This window comes from Lontra canadensis, unplaced genomic scaffold, assembly GCF_010015895.1.
Source record: "Lontra canadensis isolate GAN:19392208 unplaced genomic scaffold, GSC_riverotter_1.0 scaffold110, whole genome shotgun sequence".
Lineage (NCBI taxonomy): Eukaryota > Metazoa > Chordata > Mammalia > Carnivora > Mustelidae > Lontra > Lontra canadensis.
The window spans coordinates 6,825,965-6,839,846 of record NW_022631104.1 but is presented as its reverse complement, the minus strand read 5'-3'; positions in this window follow the sequence as shown (position 1 = coordinate 6,839,846).

Sequence of the window (13,882 nt, the reverse complement as noted above, 5' to 3'; positions counted from 1 at the left end):
GACCCACGTGAGGGACTGAACGAACCCAGTGTAGAGCAAGATGAGAAGGAGATTGGGGGACTGGGGGGTGGGGGCTGATCAAGCAAGGCTTAGAGGACAGTGCCATTAATTTTATATTTATTTGCAAGTAAGGGTGAAAAGCAAGGAGTTTTATGCAAGTACATACATGGTAGTATTTTAAAAATCTCACGGTGTCTTCTATATTTCTGTATCAATTATTGGTAGAAGTACCGAGTTCTAGGACCAGGCAGGAGCCTGGTACTAATCATTGTTTAGACCAGTTGCAAATCCCTGAAATGTAAGCTCCAAAAAGCCAATTATGTCCACTGTGCTCACCGCAGAGCTGCCAGACAGTTGGTCTTTGACATGTATTTGTTCTATCAATAATGAGTAATAATTGGGTATCAATCCCCAGTGGACTCCTTCCTGGAAGTCAGCTGAGCTGTCTCCATACACAGCCAGTGGATCCTTCCCTGGAGCTCCCCAAATCATAGGTTGCATTGTCCTGTCTCAGCCAGCATCCCTGACCCACCCCATTAAATCTCCTATTTCCTTCTCAGGAGTAGGAGCTTCTGCCCCTTGCAAAAAACAAACTTAAAACCCTGAACCCCTCCCGGATTATCAGGGCAAACTCCCCCCACCTCACTCCAAAGATCTCTGGTTTCAGGATTTGTGACGCTTTGTTCTGTGACACCCAAACCACTAAGGACCCACTGAGACCAGGAACTCAGAACGCAGAACAAGCTGGACCCCCTACAGTCTCCCACAGAGCCAAGAAGAAAACACACATCAGCATCTCACAGGTCCTGGGGTCATGCAGAGGCAGCAACTTACATCACATCTGACTTTCACACGTCATAGGGAATCTAGCTACACGCAGAAGAGGTGATGAGGGTCTTGTAACGCATTTTCATGTTCGGTACCAAAAGAGGAGGTGTGTTTATGATTTTGCGTAAGAAAAACTGGGGGAAGAACAAAGATATTGGGAAGCACGTCCAATTTATCTGGTCCTGAAGGATTAGTTTTAAGCTCTGAAGATAAAGAGGTCCGGGACGGAAACGGAAGTAAGTGTGTTTCGGGACCAAGTTTGAGTTTGGGTCCTATGCTTCATGGTTCTTGAAGCCCATTCTGAGGATGAGACATCATGGAGGAAGAGTCCTAATGAATCCAGCCACAAACCTCAGAGCACGGGGGTCCAGGGAGTCAGGAGAGGAGGCTCTCACATGCAGAGAAGCTGTGGTTGGCGGTGGCAAAGCGTAGGACCATGGCAGATTCTTCCAGATGGTACTAGGAGCAGAGCCTTGAAAGTGGCCAACTGTCCCCAGGGAGACTGAGGTTGATGGACAGTCAACCCAAAAATAAGGTTGCCAAAGAAAATCGATACCCACTTAAAATTTCAATCCAAAATAAGGAACAATATCGTGGTGTAAGACCCAAAATGAACATGACATGCCACCTTGACATTTAAAACTAGACGTCTCCAATGGTCCAAGTGCCAATTCTCCTCCCCGTTATGCTCCTGCTGATAACACTCCCTAGACAACCATCCTTAGCATGGGCACTTCCGTGCCTGTCCAACTCGTGGGATTATTCAAACGAGCCAATCACATCCCCCTGTGGGAGCCAAGGGTCACTCCAACCTGCCTCCACAGCCCCAGTTCTGTTCCTGAGTTCAAGCCCCACGTGGCTCTGTGTGGCGTGCAGCGTCCTACCCTTTGCTAATGATTATTCACAGCCCATACACTGCTGCCAACCTCAACTGTTCAAGGTCAAGTGTCATAGGTCTGGTTATTGGTGGGACTTCTGAGGACTCCCTAACCCTGGGCTACCCCTAGGATAATCCTAGTATGGGAATTCCAATCTCATCAACTGCATGGAGAGGAGGTGATCAAAAGAGAAATTCCATTTGGGATGCATCTATCCTAAAAAAAAAAAAAAAAAAATGTTCATCGTTTATTGGAAGTTCGTATTTACCTGGGCATCTTGTAATTTTTTTTTTTCTAAATCTGCCAATGTTACCTGGAAAGTGCCAGAAATAATTGATATTAGACTTCAGAGGGATTGCAGTCCCTATAGCCTACCAGCTGGGGGCCTAGCCTTGAGGCCTTGAAGGGTTTGGGGGTTTTAATGTCGCTCAGACTTCATTTGCACCCAGTCTTGTGACTTCTGGGAAATTCAGGTTATACCTGCTTTATGGTCTTAATTCTTCCCATGCACCCTGAGGGATAGGATGTTTCTACCTCTTACTGAGAAGAGGAAATGTAGCTCATACTCACTTATTCAGGGCCTCCCAGTTGGCATCAGAACTCCAGGTTTTTGACCCAAAATGCCCTTTGTCTTAAGGACAACCTACACTGTGATGATGAGCACTCGAACATGGCGGAGGATCTTCACATGTGATCTCGGACCCCGGTCGCCTTGCGCAAACTGCGCTGTGAACAGAACTCCGTGATCGCCGACCTCCCACGTGCCCCCTCCTTTCCATTCTGTCACTGTGCACCGTTTTCAGGACTGTTCCTACAACCGGCCGTTCTGAAAACACCTACCAGGTTAATTTTCCTAACGCTCATCTCTGAGTTCTGTTCTTTCCCATCTCAAAACAGGAATTCACCCATAAAAGTTAAAAAAAAAAAAATTACTTGAGAGCAAGAGAACACAAACAGTGGAGGGAGGGGTAAACAAGAGGGAGAAGCAGAGTCCCTGCCGAGCAGGGAGCCCGATGCGGGGCTCCAATCCAGGAGCCCAGGATTGTGACCTGAGCGGAAGGCAGATGCTTAACTGACTGAGCCATCCAGGCATCCCAAAAGTAACATTGTTTTCAACTGACCTTGAAGATTTGATATTATTGGGACCCAACATTTTATAAATCCCCCCAATTCCCTTAAAGTAAATATAAGTTCCAACTGTTTACTCCAGGCGGTGCACACCTTGAGTTCCTAATTCTTGATTCTTCTGATCTTTTCTCACACGGCTTTCACACTCTGCTCCATACCAACATTGCCCATGACATCAGACCTCACCAAGGCTCACCTTGAGCACCTCCATGGTGGATTGAAAACTCTCTCTAGCATGAGTTCCCAGAGCACTCTGCTCCTCTTACCGTTGATACCAATGCACAGTTCATGCAACATCTCCATACACACCTCTCCCTCCCTGTCAGATGAAAAGCTCCTTGAGGCCAAGACCCATGTCTGGTATCTCTTGAAAAATCCCAACACATTAAGTTAGACTTGGTTTTAGTTTTATTTATATTTAAAAAATCACTGGGGCACCTGGGTGGCTCAGTCAGTGAAGTGTCTGCTTTCCACTCAGGTCATGATCTCAGGGTCCTGGGATGGAGTCCCGCATCAGGCTCTCCACTCAGTGGGGAGTCTGCTTCTCCCTCAGTGTGCTCTCTCTCTTCCTCTCGCTCTCTCTCAAGTCAATAGTTTTAAAAAACTTTTAAATAAATCAAAAATAAATAAATAATCAGTGACCTTTTATGAATAAGGTCATCCATAAAATGGGCTTGACCTGTGTTCCTCCAAAGCTCAGTTCTGGCGGAATGCCACCATTTTTTTTTCTTTTTGGTTTTTTATTGTTTTTCTGCTTTGATATCCATAATATAACTTTTTTTTTATTTGAAAACATTTTTTTCTTCTTTTTTTAAGGTGTTTTTGTATTTATTTTCGAGAGAGAGAGCACAGCAGGAAGAGGAAGAGGAGGAGGAAGACAGAATCTCAAGCAGACTCCCAACTGAGCGTGTGTGGAGCTCAATCTCATGAACCTGAGATCTTGACTTGAGCCAAAACCAAGTCTGATGCTCAACTGACTATGACACCCAGGCACTCCTGAAACCATCTTCTCTAAAAATGTTCGCTAGTTTCTTGTTAAAAAAAAAGAAGAAGAAGAAGAAAGAAAACCAACTTCCTAGACCATTTAAATGTCATAATAGCCAAAAATAATAACAATCATAAAAGTTGAAAATAATAAGAGTTGAAAATAATTTACAATTTGAAATTCCTAAAAATGTGTTACCAAAGAATTCCACAACTGAAGGTCTTGCAAGAGGATCCAGCAGGCAAGGCCCCAGCCTCCTCTTTAAGCCCACGTTCCTCTGCTCCACTGGTAGATTTCCTGTTAACCTACCGTTAGAAGAACAAAATAAAACAAGAAATTCCTGTTCCGCTCAGAAACTGTCTCCAGAACACCGAATGAAAGACCTCCGAGAGTCTCTTCCTCTGGTGTCCCTGGAGGAAGTGCAGATTTCCAAGTGCTCCTGAAGGAGGCCCTTCCTGCTTCCACTTCCTTTCAGTGCTAGAATGTTCTCCAGTCCTCCTCCTTTAAAGCCCCAAACTATTTTTTGTTGCATGCTTGTCTGCCTGCCTGTTTGTTTTCAGGCTGTCTCCTTCTGTGCTAAGAGGCACACCTCCTTCTTGCAGGGCTGGGGGAAACACTCGACACCTCTTCAAGCCACTATCATTGAAATGTTTGCTCAGCACTTAAGAGAGAGGCTGGGCACTGCTTGGGAGACGGGCTGGAAGGATGTACCTGCAGAGTGTCTCCTGTTCCTTGGTAGATTCAGTCCTGACCCGCCAATTTGCAGACTCTCAGGCAGGTCCGTCCTCACCCCTGCAATTTTTCTATCCTTCGATCCACGTAGGGCATAGCATTTATAGCCTCGTGACTTGATATCCTGTCACATGCAATGCTGCAAAGAGGGCCTGGTCTCTTGGAAGATTGCTGCCATGAACTTGAAAGGGTCAGAAAAGTACAGCTTCCTTCCATCTCCCGATATTTATAGAGTTTAAGAATCAGCAGCCATTGGTAGGGAATGCTTGGAACTTTCTTTTTCAGGCATGAGCCAAGTCTGGTGTCAAGATGGCCTGTTTCCCTGTACCCAGCCCTTCTCCCTACTCCCAACTTCCAACTTGTATACACTGTGTGTTCTTCGGGGACGTGTGCTGTGCCAGTGTGGAAAGAGCATGGGTTGTGGGTAGGAGGCCATACTCACACAGTTCTGTTCCTTAGTCTCTCAGCCCGGACTCAATTCCTGCCATGACCCATGACTTGCTACATATCCCTGAGGAGACACGGCGAGAGCCCTAAACCGAAAACAAGCAAACATGTTCCTAAGCTCCGTTCATTTTGTACTCACCGCAGACACTCTGTCACCTGGATTTCTTCCAGAAACTTGTCACCCTTCATTATCTCTGCTTGTCCAACAGGAGCAGGCCGGGTGCTCCTGAGGAAGGCTCAAAGCTTTGCATTTGCAGTGAGATAACGAAATGCCAACCAGCAGATTTCTTTGAAATGAGGAGGGATTTGCTCTCTGCTGGCCCGAGAGACCACTGCCACTATCTCCCCTCTGGAATGGTTGATGAATTGTTCATAGCTGAGATCTCATGTCTCATCTTCCTCCTTCTTAAGTTTCAGGTGGGCCTGGCATCTTCCCCTAGGTCTTTAGCAACAGCAAATAAAACTCTAAAATGGTGTTTGGCTCAGGAGAGAGAAGCCAGTTGGCCCAACCTCATCCTTCTGAGATAAGTGGCAATCCTAGGGGTAACAGTACTTAATTCTGGGCATATTAAGTATCATCAGGAAATAGGGGGCTCCTCTCCTCTCCAGTGGAAGACTGGGACAGTCACTGTCTTTGTGCTCAGAAAATTCCCAACCCTTCTACCCAAGCTCGGTTTACAGCGTGTTTACATTTTGTATATTTGCTCCATTCCCAGTGAAACTAGCCAGCTTTGTTTACTACCAACCTTCCATTTTTAGCTGAAATGTGACTCTGCTGAGCTCTATGGCCTCGTGACTTGATATCCTGTCACATGCAATGCTGCAAAGAGGGCCTGGTCTCTTGGAAGATTGCTGCCATGAACTTGAAAAAAAAAATGCAGCTTCATCTCCATCTCCAACGGCACCTGTGTGGTCCTCTTCTAAAAGCGTATTTTAAAAGTTCTTTTGTTTCAAGAGTTCACGTTGTGCATATTGATAGAGAACCAAATGGGAAATTTGTGAAGCAAATGGGCCTTTTGTTTACAGGAAGAGAGGGTCAGAGTCAATTAACAAATCTCCAGCTCGTGATTGAATCACCCAAAGGGTTGCAATGGAAAGCAAGGTGGGGGACAGGATTATGGAGCTCAGTCATATGCTACAATTATATGCCCATGCAACGTGAGCTGGGGCAGGGGGAGGGCTCACTAAAAAATGAACTTGAATTATACGTCATGGAAGACTTGAACTGGCCCGAATTTTTTCCTCTCCTGAATTTTATTATCCAGTCCTTCCATTGGCTAGCACATCACGTTTATAGGTTGTTTTGGGTATGAATCTTAGATCTACCACTTGGGCTGGTGGTGGCAATGGATTTCTGGAGGATTTCCAGACAGGACTGGCCCACTTTTCCATCACAAAATCGTTACCTCAATACGCTATAATACGCAAATACACGCTCTCCTCCCCTCCCAGACTCTCTCGGATTCAACAACTACTTCTTGATATTCCCATGAGCCAGGTGCCAGCCAGTCGGGTGCCTGGTAGACAGGATCTAAAAGCCATTCATCATCTCCAAGGTCATGCGTGTGAAGTCCCTTCCATCTCCGGGAGTCTGTCATCTAAAACGATGTCCAAAATATTTGGTTTCAGCTTTGATGAAATTCACCCCACCATTTTCACTCTTGGGGGAGGCCAACCCATAATACTATTTGGAAGAACAAATTCCCCTCTTCGATCTCTCTAAGGTTCTAGCGATCCCGGGGCTTAGATTTTAAGACATTGCCATTTTACTAAGTGGACTTCTAACGATTGCAAGTAAATTTGAATGCTCTCAAATGACGAAGAGTACATCCGTAGGTACGCCTGGAAAGGAGGGGTCCAGAGGGAGGCTTGGCTTCAGACGTGGCTTGATCAGTATGTCTCTATATCACCTTTGTCTTCGGGCAAACCTACTTCAGTTATGGAGGAATGATGGAAAACGCCAGCAGCAACTCAAGATACACGTCATAGTTGTAATTCCGAGAGAGGACAACAGGCTGAGCTTTGGAAGCAGCTCTCTGGCTGGCGGGGAAATGACTAGCCCCAGCCAGTGCCTGGTGCTTGGAACATCAATACATCAGTGAACCAGTTACCATGGCCAGAGGGTGGGCAGTCCACCCAGGGGGCAATGGCTCCTACAAAATGAGAGAGGAGGAGGGTGGGAGGTAGAAGCACATTTTCTACATGTTTGTTATTAAAGAACACAAAGCTTTTCATTTATTTTTTTTTTTAAGATTTAATTTTTTTGACACAGAGAGAGAACACAAGCAGGGGGAGTGGCAGGCAGAGGCAGAGGGAGAAGCAAACTCCCCGCTGAGCAGGGAGCTGGATGTAGGACTTGATCCCAGAACCCTGAGATCATGACCTGAGCCAAAGGTAGACGCTCAACCGAATGAGCCACCCAGGCATCCCACACAAGGCTTTTTAAGTACATATATTATAATATCCTAGTTGGGAAGTTCAGATGTAATTTAGCTCAAAGCTTTCATGGTCTGAAGGAAGAAACCAAGTGTCAGAGAGATCAGCTGACTCATTCAGGGTCCCCCAGACCGTAGAGGGCAGAACCACTGCTCAGATGCTGGGTTCCCAGTTCCTATTTCCGGGCACCACCCCACCCCAGCTCCACCTGGCCCTGCTGCTCCCATGGCTGGGGAATCCCAGGTGGGGAGCTGTGAAGGGCACAGCCTCCCTGGACCACCTGCACACTCCCCCCGAAATTGGTGTTCTGCTCCGAAAGAAAAAGGGGTCAAGGAACACCATGAAGCAATGTGTGTGTGTGTGTGTGTGTGTGTGTGTGTGTGTTTATGCATATATATGTATATATATAATAAATAATATAAATATATATTAATATAATAAATTATATTTAAATATATATATATGCCCTATTTAGTTGAGAATTTTTTTTTAAAGATTTATTTGGAGAGACAGAGAGAGTACAAGCAGGACGGGCAGAGGGAGAGGGAGAGAGAACCTCAAGCCCACCCCACACTGAGCAGGGAACCAACGTAGGGCTCGATCCCAGGACCCCCAAGTCACACCCTGAGCCAAAACCAAGAGTCTGACACTTAACCAATGGCGTCACGCCTTAAACCGGGAATGAATATTACATTTTCCTGAATACCTTGTTCGGCATTATGTCTGCCTGGGGAACTAAGAATCCCCATTTCAACTCTCGTCCTTTGCTCCGGTCTCACTGCCAACCAGACATCATTCAGCCCGAGCTCAGAGGCAAGATGAGGCCCAACTGGGATGGAGATGTGAATCAGGAGGGTCAAGTACTCGGGACAACAGGTGGACCGAGAAGTGAAAAATGCTTTGAGAAAGTAGATTTCTGATCGATTTCGAAGTATTCTGTGACACCATCAGATCTCAGTGGGTGGGGACTGGCTGGCTTTAACGCTCTTCCATTAAATTAGGTGTTCGTTTGAAAAGTGGTTCCCTTCAGAGTGAAATGGGGTTCTTTGGAAAAACACAAAATTCTGGGCCAAAGCCCTAGGGCTGCCAGGTCAAAATCTCAAGGGGAAGAGTGTGAGAATATACATTTTCACGGAGGTTCCCGCTTCATACCAAGAAGAGGATGAATAAACCATCATTTATTTTTACGTGCTATTTTGCATACTGGTCACTTTTAAACCTGGTTCAAAAACAGTTACTTGTGGGATAAAGAAGTGTTCTTAATCCATTTTAATTAACAGCCACTGTATTCTTATATGAACTCCTGCCTGCCCCAAGGTTTGGGAGGTAAAGTCTCAGAAGAAGAGCACAGACACAGGTCTCAACGTCCAGCATTTTGAAATAGGAGCTAATATGTAATAAGTGTTAACATGCTGTTTTACCTCCAAAAATAAGCACAGAGTTGAGGCTGAGATTTCACGAGATCACATCTTTATAAGGTCAAGTCAAGGAAGGATTTTGGCTGAGATAAGATAATTCTGGGGGGATACCCTGGAAAATATCAACATCTCAGATATGCTTGGTCCGCTGACTTTCATCTCCTATGTAGGGAGACCCGTCTCTACTCATCTCTGAGATCTTGCCTTGGTTCAGAAAGCTCTGGAACATTCCCTGTCATAGGAATATTGGAGAATAAGGCACCACTCTTTTTCTCATGTGTCAACATATTCATGTGGAATAGAAGTCACTCATCTGACCAGTGAAAGAGAACATTTCTCTAATGAACTACATGGATGAATCTGGCCCTTGCTTGAAAGCACATGTCTTTCCATTTCTCCCTCCTGTCCCCTTTGCTTATCTTCTGTTTGCAACAAGGCACAGGGCAAGCTTTGAACATCAACTAGGGATTTTAGTCCTGGAGAGTAGGCATTTTCCCATTGTGCCCTGTTTCCCCATGGAAAGTATCCATAGAACTAACTTTACTAATTAACTTACTCATGGGCTTATCTCAAGATCTAGATTAGGGATAGACTAGGGGAAGAAATTAGGAATTCCTGTCTTGGCCTCAGGTCCAAAAAACGTTCTGCAATCCAGTTCTACCAATGGGACAAAAATACATCATGCAATCATCAATGTGGGGCAATTTAATTTGTTTTTATTTTTAACTTATATTTTGAAATTTTCAAACATACGCAAAAGTAGAGGGGATTGTATAATGAGCTAGGTCATCAACTTCTGATATAATCTCCAGTATTTCCTTCCGGCTGCTTGCTTTTGGTTTAGTTTGCTTTAGTCTTTCTAGTTTCTTCTGGTAGAAGCTCATTACCAATCTGACACCATGCTTCTTTCCTAATACAGCTCTTTAAAGTTCTAAATTTTCCTCCAAGCTACATTCCCTAAATTTTGAAATATTGTGCTTCTATTCCCAGTCAGTCCAAAACATATCTTAAGATTTTATTTCTAAGTAATCTCTATACCCAACAAGGGGCTCAAACTCACAACCCCAAGATCGAGTCACAAGCTCCACCCACTGAGCCAGCCAGGCATCCCTCAAAATATGTCCTGATTTCCATTGTGATTTCTTCTTTATTTAAATGTTTGGAAATTTCCCAGTTTTCATTTCATCATTACTTTCCATTGAGGTTTGTTTAATTTATTGTGGTCAGAGAACATGCTTTTTACTATTTAAATCCTTTTACACTGTATTGATGATTTTATTAACCACCATATGATCTATCCTAGAGTGTGTTCCATTTGTACTTAAGAAAGCGTATCCCACTGTCATTGGGTAGAACTTTCTGTAGATGTCTGTAGGTCAAGGTCATTGACAGTGTTGCTGACTTTTTGTTTCTCTCTGCCATTGAGAGTGGGATGGCACATCCATTACTGTCTCTTGCTCCCCTCAGTTCTGTCCATTTTTGCTTCAGGCAATTGAGGACTCTGTTTTAGGTGTCCAAGCACTTAAAATTGTTATAGCTTTCTGATCAATTCTTTTATCTATATGATTTGTCCCTGATCATTTCTATTCATATGTCCATTGTTTCTCTATTTTGTCTATTAATTTCCAATCCCTTACTCTGAGTATTTTCATGCCATATCTTTTCCCCATCATTGTACTTCCAACTTACTTGAATTTCGAGTGTGTCTCATGTTGAAAGCATGTGTTTGGATCCTGAGTGTTTTTCTGACCGAGTATGAAAATCTGTGTCTTTTGACCATATTGTGTAATTCACATTTTTAATAAAATTATTGATATGTTTAGTTGTATATCAACTATTTTGTTCTTTTGATTGTTTTAGGTCTCTTTAGGTATTTTCTTTCTCTCCTCCTTTGTATTCTTTTTTGGTTCAACAGCTTTTTTTAGTGTGTCATTTTATTCTTTTGTTCTTTTATAACTACATAAAATTTTAGTTATTTTCTTAGTAGTTCCTTCAGGAATTACATATATACCCTAGTTTGTCACAGTCGAATTTGGAGTAATATAATTCAGGTAAAATATAGAAATCCACACTGATATAGCTCCATTTCTTTCCCCCTCTTTTCTACGATAATTATCATATATACCACATCTATGTATGCTATAAACCCAAAGCTACAATATGATAGTTACTGTTTTCTGCAATTTTACATAAATCTTTAAAGAAGTTAAAAGGAGAAAAAGAGTACAATGTGTATGTATACAATCTTTTATGTTAACCTAGTCGTTGGGTCCTCTTCATTTCTTCATATGGATTTGAATTACCATTTGTGACTCTTTTCTTTAGCTGGAAAGACTCCCTTCAGTATTGTATCTAAAGCAGGCCTGTTAGCGACAAATTCTTTTACTAATTTTTGTCAAGAAATGGTGCCTCTCTATCTTAAAAGTACATAGGATGAAAGAAAACCAATCTGCATCATGGTTAATGTTTAGTTAGGAAGAAAATTAACTTCATCTATGAATTGGTTTAATTTAGAACTGTATGTATACAAAACACTTTCAACATAGTAATTGGTGATAGGGCATAAGATACAAGATTGGTGGTTTAAAGAAGTATTTTTCAACAGGGATGTTTTGTGGGGCCCTTGGGGGCACTGTCAGTTGAGCAACCAACTCTTGATTTCGGCTCAGGTCATGCTCTCAGGGTCATGCGACTGAGCCCTGCGTTGGTCTCTGTGCTCAGCAGAGTTGGCTTGAGATTCTCTCTCTCTCCCTCTCCCATTGCTGCTCCCCAGCTCATGCACGTGCTCTAAGTAAATAAATAAAATCTTTCAAAAAGAGGTATTTTGTGTCAAATTGCAGAGCTCATTTAGTTATTTGACCAAACCATGTGATTTTCAGAACCTTCAAAACAAGCCTCACCTGGAAGCAGCTTAATCGAATGTCAACAAAGTGCCTCCGAAACATTCTGCATTGGAAAACCTACAAGTCATACAACACTATGATTTCACAGTATCTTTGTTATAGAATTGACAGAGCCAGCGTTTAGCTCTGTTTGCGTTTCAGATCCTCAATGAGGAAAGAACGAGAAAAGAACACTAATAACAATCAAAGTAAATAAAATGCAGAAATCCTATTGGAAAAATCAGAAAGAAAGCTAAGAAAAACCAAACTAAAATCATTAATAAAAATTACAATATTACACTGATGGTCTTATGTATTTGAAAAGGTGTGTGTGTGTGTGTGTGTGTTATAAATTCAGGATAACCCATGTGAACTATGTACTCCACTTTATGAAAATTAACATGTATTACACATGCTGGATGGATTAATGGTTTATAAAAAAATCTGTTAGTTTTACTTCCTAAAGTTCATTTTTCCTTGTGCTGTCATATAATAGTTCATCTTCGGTAAGTATCTGTAATTTGGGACAAAGGCCTCCAGGGGCTTGCTCATAATTTATAACAGTAATGGGAATGGCATGCTTAGTAGTGATAGCCATGGGACCCCTGCATATTTGGAGGGAAGGAGAAGTTATATCACCCATGAAAAGGCTAATGAGATAGGCAGATTTCAGGAGAAAATGATCTTTTTGTCCTGGCCTTAGACCTCGTTCTACCAGGGAAACTCGTGTCTGAATGTAATGATTCTAGCTCTTTCCAAGTATGAGATTATATGACATATGGGGTGAACTACTCAGAAGTCAGAGCTTTCACCAATAAACGCCAACTTAATTGGATGCCTTAATTATGTCACTTTCACCCTCCAGGACATACCCCCAGGGACAGGCTTTCAACTCAAAACTTCAGGCTCTGGTACCCAACTTCCAATAGAGATCCCTATTGTCTCCAGCAACCTAGTCCAGATTTGCAGACCTGGCAAGGAGAAATAAAGTCCTGAGGCTCAGGAAGGGTTGCAGGGAAAGAGACGGAGATCTGGGAGTTAACACATGTCGAAACCAGGTTGGCCTGTTTTACAAGGCAACCCTGACCCCCTTCCTCCTCTTTACTCAGCAGCTGGGAGTCGGCCATCCTGAAGCAGGTGGAACGGAAGGATGCTATTGGTCGCCTGTCAGCCAGCAGTTACCCTCCCCCACCCCGCCTTGAATCCAGATGTTGAAGCAGTTCTGCCCTGTTTCAAAATGACCAGACAATCTCACAGTTACAAGTGTTTCTGCAAGTGTTGCAAGACCCCAGGATCTTAAAATCATTCTCCAAGCTAGCAATGTACTAGCCAGGGAGACAGAACTAATCAGAGTACAGGGGCATTTGGGATACATTAGAAATTCAATATCAGCTTTGGAAAGTTGTTAATAATTAGCCCCAGCTTTTGTCTCTATCCCCACAGCTAGTGACATGAAAGTGATTAGGTCTCTGAAAAACAGATTATTCTTAGTAGATGTATGAAGTAATGAGGATTTTAATCAACAGTTTATTGATTCCAGCACAACAGTTTTGAGAACAAAAAAGTTCTGGATGCTGGTGAACCAGCTTTTTTTGGTCAGTTGCTTTCTACTTAAAAAAACTGAAGTAATAAATATTTTAGAGGAAACCTCCCCCCCGCTTTGGTAGTAACTGCAAGACAAGGAAAACAAGTTACCATAGGACTCAAAATGATATCCTAATAGAAAAAAGCCTGGACCTCTCCTTTTCCCCTCTTTTAAGACTGACATTTTAGATAAAAGAAGTTAATCACGTGTCCCTTTTAGAATCAGTACTCCATAAACATTTCTAGAGATTTCCAATTTGAAATAATATCACTCAGCAGCCCACCAGAATCCACCAAAAATTCAGAAATATAAACATTTGCAATCATACTACAAATGAGAGGTACCATCATGCCGAAAACCTGTAGGCAAAATAAGGTCTGAACCTTGAAGGATTATCCCCTAAGTATGAAGCTAATAGGACTGGATTGAGACAGACTATTCTGGTGTTTTGCCCTTGAAACATGGACTTCTGGGGGCGCCTGGGTGGCTCAGTGGGTTAAAGCCTCTGCCTTCGACTAAGGTCATGATCCCAGGGTCCTGGAATCGAGCCCCGCATCAGGCTC